The sequence below is a fragment of the Equus przewalskii genome, chromosome 4 (genome assembly GCF_037783145.1).
Source record: "Equus przewalskii isolate Varuska chromosome 4, EquPr2, whole genome shotgun sequence".
Lineage (NCBI taxonomy): Eukaryota > Metazoa > Chordata > Mammalia > Perissodactyla > Equidae > Equus > Equus przewalskii.
The window spans coordinates 13,506,732-13,518,222 of NC_091834.1; the positions used below are offsets into that span (position 1 = coordinate 13,506,732).

Sequence of the window (11,491 nt, forward strand, 5' to 3'; positions counted from 1 at the left end):
CTCTGAGATGTTAGGGCCAGCATGCCAGGGCATGGCACCAAGGGGCAAGGAATCTGCCTACTCTAGCAAAGTGGCTTTGGCATCATGTGTCACGGGAAAAGAGCAATTCAGAAGGTAACCCACAGGAAGCAGCACCAGGGACAGTGGGAATGTGCCTACATGCCTGACCAAGAAAAGGGTGCCTGGTCAGGACAGGGACAAAGTGGGTGGTCAACCTCACACCACAGCTGAAAGGCTTGTCCAGGGACACTAGCTATCCTGAAAAACCTTTCTAGAAAAGGTTGAAATTTGGGGCAGGGGGTAAAATGGGGAATGAGTGAGGGTGAGCCAGACAAGGCCACATCTAGTTCAACAACTCTTTCTCTTCCTGCTTGTTATTGCTGAATTGTGTCCCCTAAAATCCACGTGTGTAGCCCTGGCCCCCAGTACCTCAGAATGTGACTGCATTTGGATATAGGGCTTCTGAAGAGGTGATTCGGGTCAAAGGAGTTCATTAGAGAGGGTCCTAATGCTGTGTGACGGGTGTTTTTAGGAGAAGAGGAAGTCCAGACACACAGAGAGCTACCAGGGATGTGTGTGGGTAGGAAAAAGACCGCGTGAGGACACAACGAGAAGGCAGCTGTCTGCAAGCCAAGGAGAGAGCCCTCAGAGGAAATCAAATCTGCTGACATCGTGATCTCAGACTTCCAGCCTCCAGAATGGTGAGAAAATAAACATCTGTTGTTTAAGCCTCCCAGACTGCAGTATGTTGTTATGGCAGCTGGAGCAGACTAACGCACAATTTCATCTTTATTCCGTTGGAGCCCAAAGAAGATTTTCTTCTCAAAGAGAACAACTATTCCCAACAATGATGAGACCGACATCCTCCCTCTCCTTCCAGATTATGTCTGAGATGCCGAGGGGAGCTGTGGGTCTCTTTGCAGCTCATTAACAGCCCACAGAGTGAACATCAGACTCCAGGTGAGTGATACATGTGCCGGGCCCCACCAAGAGGTGGCAGACTGGTGAGCCAAGGCAAGTACTTTCTGATTTGGGAATAGTGTTTCCTGATTTTAAAATTAACAAGAGCTGCAAGGAATTTCATGAATACCTTTGGAAAGACATATCTCTTATCCCACGGCACACAGGTTTTGAGTTTTGTCTCCAAAGTTGCTGTTGATAAGAGGCCTCACTGGTTATCCACTCTCAGAACTGGCAACACTGGGAAAGGGAGCAGGGGACTTTTTTGTCTGACTTCGAGAAATTCAGAAGGATCCTTTTTAAGGTTTCCATGGGAATCAAACTGAAAAGGGGCAAGGAATATTTCTTTTTGGTTTTCTTCTTAGAATGTCATAAAAGAATATACTTTGAGAATGGAGATTGGAAAGATGATCCCAGAAAGCAGCAGTAAAGGGGTGGGGAGGAATGAGATGCAGAAGTGAGGAAAGCCAACAGAGGCTGCGTTGATGAGCTATTTATTGCTGTGCGCAACTGAGGCCCAATCCCTCAGGGGCCCTCTGAGGACCCACGTACAAGCCCAGCCAAAAGATGGGAGGTTGGACATTTAGTCACCAAATCCCATCCTCCCCTGGTTAGGGATGCCACCGGCACACTAATCCCTGTGGATCCAGGTTGTACCTGCACTCAGGGCTCTGTGGCTTTAGAGGAATTTCCATGGTAGCCAACAGGCGGATATGGTGACATATGTGGAACAGCCTGTCAGAGCTGCATTGAAATCAGGGGGGCTGAGGACATGAGGCATGGTGCAGAGCATGCTAGGCAGTGTGAAGGCCCTGAGGAAGGAGCATGCCTGAGACATTCAAGGAGCACCAGAAGGCCAGTGCGGCTGAACGGAATAAGCAAGGAAGAGAGTAGTAGGTGCTGTAGTCGAAGAGGCAATGACAATGGGGACCATCCTATGGGAAGACTGGCTTTTACTCCTCAAGAGATGCATGTAACGTGGTCTGATTTATGTTGCGCTGAGAATAGACTTGGGGTGCGAGAGGGGTGGAAGTGGAGGTTGTTTGAATAATCCAGGTGAGAGACAATAGTGGCTTGTACTGGGGGGTGGGGGTGAACAGTGGAGAGCAAGAAGTGATATACTTTCTCTGATTCTCTCAACAACCAGCAAGGTGATTTTTAATTTTGATCCTTAGACTTTAAATTTTTTGAGACTTTGAAATCGCTCAAAGTTTGTAAATAGGGTAACTGTGAATCCTGTAGGTTAAGGAACTCGTACAAGTTTCTGCCCCCAATAAGGGGTAAAACTGGGTCCTGAACCTCTATTTTTTCTGACCTTTCCCCCAATGGTGTCAGAAAAGCTACTTACTCTCCATCTCCTGCATCCTTAGCCACTAACCTAGCTATATTTACTGACAAGTGGGAGAGAATAGAAAGAGTAAATGAAAAGAACGTAAAGTCCAAATGGTTTTTTCTAACAGAGAGTCCACTTTTCTCATCCCATTCCAAGATGCTGAACAAACTAGATGCAAGACTTCAGAAACTATATAACAGCAAATTATTGAGTTGGGAAGCAATAATTAGAAAGGAAATGAAGAAAATGGACGTTGGGGGCCTTAATGTGAAATATGACATTGATAAATCAAAGGAAGCCTTGAATTAGAGATGTGGATATTTCAACTGATTATCCAAGATAACTCATATCCTCCATTAACCTCGTCCTTCTTGTTTTGCCTTTGTGAGGACAAAGAGAGTCTTTGCAAATTGCCAGGCCACAGGATTTTGTCTCCCAAATGTTTATTCAAAGAGGGTGGGGAGGAAAGGGATGAAGCAGTTGAAAAATAATTTGCTTGTTAAGCTGCCCAAAGGAATGTCCTCCTTTCCAGAGTCTGGTGTATTTATGGGAAAGATAATAAGAGAAGCTTATGATGGATTTTGACAGTGAGGCAAAAGTAAACAATAAGCCCAGGCCAGAAAAGTCAGATTCCCATACCTTGACTTTCAATGCTTATCCTACTAGTCAGGATAAACAGTGCCCCACAACTGCGTGGAGAGGAATAGAAATCGCTCAGTTGCCTTCTCTTTCCTGATGATTCCAGAGCAAATGGTGTTTACTTGGGGGACTTTGTTTTTCTGTCTTCTTTTTCCTGAGAAAGATGCCACTAGGGACAAAAGGCATGTTGAGACCTTAGGATGACCACGTGTCTCCAGATTGTTTTGATTCGTGCGATGATGTGACGAGAGTCTAAATGAGACCACAGAAGTGGAATGGAAAAGACCCGATTGGATTCTTTCACTTCAGCCACTCCACCCTTCCTGGCAGGAGAGAGTCCCTCGACAGAAGATGTAACGCCCAGCCCTAGCCAAATGTCCCAGTAGTCTGGAAACTCTGACGACATGACAGGAGTTTGAACTGGAGCCATGAGACACCTCACAAAACCCTGCGGGCAGAGTCAGAGGGTTGGATCTATTTAGCAAGAGTGTGTTTCCCGGGCATTTTATAAGGGCTTTGGTGCTTGTTTTATGGCGGGTGACCCTGTGCAGGTCCCGGAGAATCCCTTCTGGCCTTTTTCCAGGCCTGTGACTGCTCCCCTGTTCTACTGTCAGCTGTTGCTTTACGAGTAGAGCTGCCCAATACCAGGGCTCGCAGGAAGCTGGTCTGGTTTTCCTAGCCACCCAGCCACAGTTCAAGAGTCTTTGTTTCTGCTTAGCTCTGGGAATCAGAGTCTGATTTTGCAATAAGCATGAAGGCCTGAGGTCTTCTAGAGCGAACATATTATGCCACCATAACACTACTTGGGTGTTGGAACTCTTGCTCACGCATCTTCAAAATTAGTTCTCATTTAGCCTCAGTCAGCCTCCTCACCACCCCTTACATATGCTCTCCTTATCTCAACTTCCCATCTTTAAAAAATTATTCACGTGATACCACCTGCCTAAGTTGCCATTTACTTTCCTCTTTATTATTTAAAATCCCAAATATATATCTTCTTTGAAGAATTGTTCTATGTCTGTTTAATAAATGTTGAGAATTACGTAGCCCATCATTTTTTTCCATTTTTACCTTGTGCTTAAAAATTCAGGGCTAAAATTAATGCTTATTCTTAGACTCCTATTAGTTTTTTGTTGATATATTTGCATTCTTTTTTTGACGTTTTCTCTTATTTCCATTTTAAGTTTAAATATGTACATCATTTATCACAAGGTTTCTTATTTTTTTATTGGAAGCAGCGGAGATATAAAGCAAAAATGATCACGTGACCTGGTTTACTTTCCTCAGGGCCCAGCTAAAGAAATCCACTGCACCAAATTAGAAGCAGTCGTGGTGGCTTACAATAGGCAGCTTGACCATCGGTCAGCACAGGTGTGACCACAGCAAGAGGGGGCTACAGTAAGAAGACACAATGGCTACTGTTCATGGACAACACGCTGTTTGGCATCTGTTAATCCCGTGGTTCTCAAACATGGTCCCCAGACCAGAAGCATCAGCATCAGCTCAGAACTTACTAGAAACGCAACTTCTCAGGTCCCACCCAAAAGCTACTGAATCAAAATGCCTGAGTAGGGGTCAGCAATCTGTGTTTTACTGAGTCCTCTATTTGATTCTGATGCATGCGCAAGTCTGACAACCACTTGCTCACCCATATGTTACATGCCAATGCAGAACATTCGAGAAAACTCCCTTCTGATTCTCTCTGCTCAGTCTGAACTTGGATGTACCAGCCACTGAATATACAGGTTTTTATTCTCCTTGTGTTTTCTTGTTCACTCCTTTTCATTCACTTAGGGGTCATCTCTCTACGTCTCTTCTGCTTGGCCCACATGATTTGACACTGAATTTAAGTATCTACTTGGACCCAGAAATTTGCTAGTTTCCTTTAACTTACGCATTACTAAGACTTAAGAGGATTCTTCATTTCTGTGCACATGCTCCTCATTAATTCCTTCCCTGGTGGCCCTGCTGATTCATACTTTTGTCATTCACCGTTCCTGTCATTTTGAACTTTAACAGAGAGGTATGAGCAGGCAGGGAACTTCCATGTAAGTGTCTATGAAACAATGAACAGCAAAATTCCAATGAGGTAGTAAATATGAGAATGTGAGCCTTGTCTTCTGGCGCGGGGCATTTTGCTACGGGTGCAGGAAACACTGTGGAGTGAAGGGTTTCTGAAAAATGGGGGCAAGTCAAGTAGCACTCAACCTTGAAGTTAGCTCTTTACTTCCTAAGATCAAGGACTTTTATAAGACCTTTCCTACCACGTAAGTGCAAAGAAGATGGCTTTATTTTTTTCTCAGTAGACATTTGACAGAGAGCAACCACAATGGAAGAGAATTACATCCCCCACTGATCATGCGTTGCTCAAATATGTTAGGCTGCTCGTGACTCTATTTGGGGTTCTGAACAAATAGGCATCAATGACCGAAGTAAAATTGGCAATCAAGGACAGGAATAGATTGAGGCTTCTTTGAGTGAAGGCAGGCAACCGGGAAGCTCGGATCCCCTGTTGCCCTTTGAGTATTTTCCCGTCTGTGAAATCCCCGCTCTGAGCATCTGTGGCGGTGAACGCCCTCCGCCAAACTTCTCAGCAGGCTTCTGCCTTCCTTCCCTTTGCCAGAAAGGTCATTCCTGTTGATGACAACTCTATTGTGAGGACACGAGAGTTGTAATATCTAGTATTAATCCAGATAATTACAATTAATCTACAATTATCAAGTTGAGGCAAAAAGGTGTAATCTCAGCTCACCCGATTAGGTTTTTTAAAGGCTAACCCTCTAAGCCGGGTTTCCTGAGACTCTGCCATCATCACACCTAACTCCCAGCATTTTTGTGAGATTTAAATGAGATAATGTGTGAGAGAGGCATGTAATATCGTGCCTGGTGTAGGACACGTTGCTAAGTGTGACATTCCTTCTCTCTAATCCTTAAGCATCAAACTACTATATGAATATTTCTTTGCCAGGCCATGAAAGTAATGGAATAATAGGGGCTGTGGGCACTGAAGGCAGCTGATCCTGCCGTGTAAAGGGCCATGGGGGAACACTTCTTTTGCAAAATTCACATTGGCCTTCCTATTAAAGCCATTTTTTCCTTTCAATTGTTTTCATCCCAGACTCTCAGTTCAACAAACACACCTAGATACCAAGAGCAGGATTCCCACTCTTTTTTGCTTATAGCTTTGTCCAAAGCAATCCAAATAGTAGTGAGGATGAGAAGGAGGATGCGTGTTATTTTATTTTGGGTTCTAAATAAATAGGCATCAATGTCTTAAGTAACTAACATAACTTGTGTTTAGGTAAAATTGTGCTTAAAAAATCTATAGCAGCTGACCTGTCACCATTCCTTTCGTTAAGATGATTAACTCAGGGACGAGTATGTCTGCGTGAAACACAATAAAGGATCAGGAACGTGGGCTGGTTCCTAGCTAAATATGTAAATCACATATCTTTTTTTTTCTTTACATAAAAATATTTGCTAAATATTTGGTAGCAAATAGGAGCAAACTAGTTTAGACAGCCACCCTGTTGTGTGGGCTTGATGGTGATGTGACCTGAGGCAGACACATCAACCTTCCAGAGTCAAGATGCTTTACCCTAAATGATCATCAGGCAAACAGAACTCCTCCTCAGTCAATGACTACTCATAAAATTTTAGGCATGGAGCCTTAGGTGCCATCCCTATGTTATAACCTTTTTTCTCCCCTTTCCTCTAAGTGAAACCACTTAGCCCAAGAATCCTTCCCAGTGGGCAGTCCCAGGTAGATATTTAGTTTCACGGACAAGGAGAGAGGATGTGAACCCAGAGCGGCTATTACACGGGCTTATCAGGGGCTTATAAAGGGGTTTCCTGTAAATAGAAGAGCTGAGACACTTCAAATCTTTCTTGAACTGGGGATACAGAGAGAATGAGGCAGTTGGCTTCTCTTCCATGAGAGTTGAAGCTCACAGAATGCCATGTAGGAGAGGGAATGAATTTAGGGCGGCCATGATGAACCGTATGAAATGGAAGCGATCAGGGACAGAGGCAGAAGACACGCAGTACAGAAAATAGATAGAGGAGAAGGTATAGAGGCAGGTGATGCCAGAGCAGGAAAAAACAGATGCGCAGAGGGTCTGAGCTGTATGAATACAGGAACACTAGCACCAAGGGGTGGACTCATGCTATTGAAGTCTTTGGAACATCCTTAGACTCAAGGACGTTTCAGGTCAAGTGCCCATGAAACTTGCTCTAATTGTAGCTCCTGGTTACCCACTCTCCCCTTTGTCGCCCTCCATGAGACTGTCTCTCCATTATTATTCCATGTGTGTCCTTAATAAATGGTCCTTGTAGTTGAACTAACGTCAACGCGTCTCTGAAACTTGCAACCAAAAAGTTAACCATATTTTATTTCTTCGCTGTGTGTTTGGCCATATTGAAATATTGAATTTTATCACAGACTTAGCCTCTGAGTTCTCCTCACCCCTTTCTGTTAAACAAAGAAGCGATCCTTCTCCTGGCTTCTAGAAAGCAGCATAACAAAATTGTCACGGGAAATCCACGACAAGTTTTTTCACTTTTCACAAACAGTAATCTCCATTTTGTCATTCTGCAAATTTGGCTTCATGGTTTCAAGTTTCCCTGTGAATTTTCTTAACTCTGGTTCTAGCTGGCCCATATATCTTGTTGCGATGGCTCGGAGCCCCTCTGTTCTCAATGTCATGTTGGTTTATGCATGAAAGGACCACAGTGAGGTCAAGTGCCACCTTGGGACTGTCATCTTTAAAAGAAATGTCTTATATTTTTCTTATTATAAAAGTTATGTATGCTTACTGGAAAAAAGCTTCAGACAGTAGAAAAGTAAAAAGAAAAAAATCACCTATAATCCCAGAGAAAAAAAATCACAGTTAAAATTTACATTTTTTATCCTCATTTCTTTATACATGTTAAGAAGTGGCTGAGCTCATGTGCACATACATTGCTGAAGCCTCATAATTCACTCAGCATTATAATGTAAACATCTTCCCAAGCTTTAAAAAATGCTTTGTAAACACCAGTTTTAATAGCTGCACGATAGTCTATCAAATGGAATTTCATCACTTGCAATCTACCTAATAATTCGACAGTGTTGAACATTTGTTTACCATATTAGGCTAATGTAAATAACTATGTAATGGATATTTAGTCCTTGTTTTGGATGATTGTTTTCAGATGGATTTCTGAATGTGCCATCACTGGGAGAGAGTCTGCATTAGCATCTGTAAAGCCCTTTAAAGGCTTTTGCCAGACTTAGAGACTTTTGAGATTAAACAGCTTGTCTTCCATGGAACCTGTCAAATATCATGAAAATTCGATAGCTGGATAGGTAGCATGAAACCTAGATGTCAGACCCTTTGATGACTAAGCCTGCTTCTATGCCTACCTAACTTTGTGGTTTAGGAATGTCACACAGTAATAACCTGATTTTCTCCTCGGAAAGTTTGACTAGATGAGTGGTCTTGATTAACCTTAAGTGGGAGTATGGTGGAGTAGACTGCTGTGTTCGGTCTTGAAAAGATTGTTATCAAAAGTCAAAAAAATGTATCAAAAGTGTATACATACTCATGTACGCATACATATATATAAAATATCCCCTTCCATCTTCAGGACCACCTGCTTGGGAGATGGCAAGAGGAGCTAGAATTGAGGAACAAACACTCTGCCCAACCCAATCTGACTTCTGCTTCAACAAGAGGCCTCTGCATTTGTCTTCTGTATCTGCACCCTCTGAGGGAAGCAGGTTTTGAAGAAATAGTACTTGGAGGGTGGGGGAGGGAAGAATTCAAGAGCACCAATCTTGAGGATAATATTGGTCTGCAAAAGAAAAGCTGAAAAGTTTAGCCTCCTTCTGAATTTATTGCAGTAGCATGACTTTGTTTGAAGCACAATACATTTTCAAACTATCCCCAAAATACAACTTTTAATGCATGTATCAAACCCATAAAGGGAAATGTAAATGAAAGAGGATTTATTACCTGTCATTTAATTTTCTTTTCAATGTCCATGTTTAAATGATGATAAAAATATTCTGTGCTATAGGGATGGGCCCTTTAAGTACTTAACTCTTGAAATTCTAGAAATACTGAGCCATTGTGGTACCTACAGTCTTCTAGAGATGTTCCGAAAACCAACCAACCAACCAACCAACCAACCAACCAACCAAATCAATGAGTGTAAAATGAAACAAAACAAAGAGATAACAATAGCATCCCACAGAAAACAAGTTACAGAAGCTGCGTAGCTCATTCATTAGTCAAGGAATCCATCCTGAGGACCTACTGTGTACCAAGTGCTGTGCTGGATGCTGAATATACAACATTAACCGAGGTCCAGTTTCTGTTCTCAGGAACTTCCAGCCCAGTGAGGAAAGACCCTCGCCAAAAATGATAACACCGCAGGGTGAGTGTTAAAATGGAGATGTCTGTGGAATGAGAACAGAGAAGAAATCTAAATCTTTTAGAAAGACAATGGGAAATGTTTCCGAAGAAGAGATAATGGAGCTGAGGACAGGGCCAAACTCATGGGCCTGTGATACTGCCCAAGCCCTGTGCTTAGAAGGGCCTTGTGCTTGGTTTAATGCTCTACTGTTGGCCATCTTGAAATTCTTAATAATTTTTTACCAAGAAGTCCATATTTTCATTTTTCATTGGGCCTGGCAAATTATGTAGCTGGTCCTGGCTGATGGGTTTGTCAGGGGATGAAGTGGGGGAAGGTAATCCAGCCAAGCAGAGCAGCAGAGTAGAAGATATGGGTTTGAAAGCATGGGAAATTTATCTCCTAAGAGTCACAGAGTTTGACAAAGTTACGTGCTGGGGTGGGGTTGGGGGTGTAGGGGAAGCTAAGGCAAGTTGTAGAACCTGGATCCTGCAGGGTCCTGAGTTTGTTGCAAAAGAGTTTGTGTTTTATCCTATGGGTGATACAAAGTCATTCAAAATTTTGACCAGATGAGTAGCAAGATAACTTTCATATCTGCAAAGTCATTTAGATGGCAGAGTGGGGATAAATTGGAGAAGGGCAGCATTAGAGGTAGGTAGACTGGTAGAAAAAAGCCCAGGAAATACAAACTAAATGATAGCAGAGGGGATTCTTAAGGGATTTAGGAAGAAGGTGGAATGGACATAGGAAGAATGGAAAGAGATGGACACTGGTTGGATCTAGGAGCTAGGGAAGAGGGAGGAACGAAGGATGAGTGCTAGATTTCTGACTTGAACAAATGGATGGGTTGAGATGTGGCCACTTGAGATGAGGAATATAGAAGGGATAACAACTGCAGAGTAGAAATGATGGGTTTGATTTTGAATATGTTAATTAGGAGGTAACCACTGGCATCCGTAGTAAATTGACATGCCAATGTAGAGTTTGGTACAGTGGTCTGGCATGAAGACACAAATGTGGAAATCACTAGGAATGGAAGGTAAGTATAAGGATGAAATCACCCACAGACTGCATACAGAGTGACAAAAGTAGTAGCAGGCCTAGAATTGAGCTCTGGAGAAAATTAAAAGACGAGGCTCCCGTAGGGGAATTGGAACCCATAAAGCAAAGTGAGACAGAAGGCATGAAAGGTAGCATTAGCCAGAGGAGAGTGACATGCTAACCAAAAGAAGAGCAAGAGTTAAAAGGGAAAGAGTCGTCCACAATATCCCGGAAAGGGATGCTTCCTCTCTTCTATAGAACCCAGTGCAGCTGCATATTAACCACGTGAGTTCGTCCTAGTCCTCTCGCTTTCCTCTCTTATCCTGGTTTTGAGCCCTGGACCCTGGTTTTCTCTCTCACTTGCTCAGATTTTGTATTAGCAGCTTCCTTGCTGACATCTGGTTCTGGACCACAACCCAAAGCCTGGTGTCCCTTTACAATTCCAAAGTAGTCCTTGACAGCCTGAAGGCACCCCATCCTCCTATTTGATACCAGTTGGGCAAGAATAGATGGAAATTTGGGATGGAGGCTGATGGACCACCTTTTTGCCATAAGACTGTGACTTTAAACCAGACCAAATACCCCAAGTGCCATGCACCCGGCTTCTTAGTCCTGTGCATTCATGCTGCTGTGTTCAACTCTCTTTTCCATCTTTCCTTTGTACCTCATATCCTGCTTTGCCTCTGTAGGGCCTTGCTTCCTGGGCCTCCTGGTCTTTTCATCTTTCTGTGTCCACACTTAGCTTTTGGACTCGACGGCAGAAGCAGCATCCTTTGGCACTCCTTAGGACACGCCATGAGCTCACCATCTGGTTCCTTACGTCCTGGCTTCCTGAGTCCTTGCATCCCGCTGGAATGATTGCTCACCCAGTAGGCATCCCCGCTCTTGATTTGTCACCACAAACCCTGCCTGCCCTGATGGTGATGGATGCTATTTTGTTCTTGCCATTTTTCCCCGAGTCAAACCCACCATTTTAAGTCAATGATCCAAGAGTTAGGGGATGCCCTTCATTTCTACCCTTTGACATTCTCCATAGGAAGGTCCCTTCTGAAGTCCCTTCAGATGACAGCCTGAGACTGAATGTAGGATGGAGAGATTGCCCTGATTGTAGTTGGGGTGGGA

At 43.4% G+C, this 11,491-nt stretch overlaps 1 long non-coding RNA gene across 1 annotated transcript; it reads left to right on the forward strand.

The window, feature by feature from the left end:
- The first annotated feature begins 672 nt into the window (after positions 1-672).
- On the forward strand, positions 673-8,915 carry LOC139083103 (uncharacterized). Its single transcript, XR_011539672.1, has 2 exons — positions 673-960; positions 8,561-8,915. It is a non-coding gene; the product is annotated as an uncharacterized lncRNA (long non-coding RNA).
- The last annotated feature ends 2,576 nt before the right edge of the window (positions 8,916-11,491 follow it).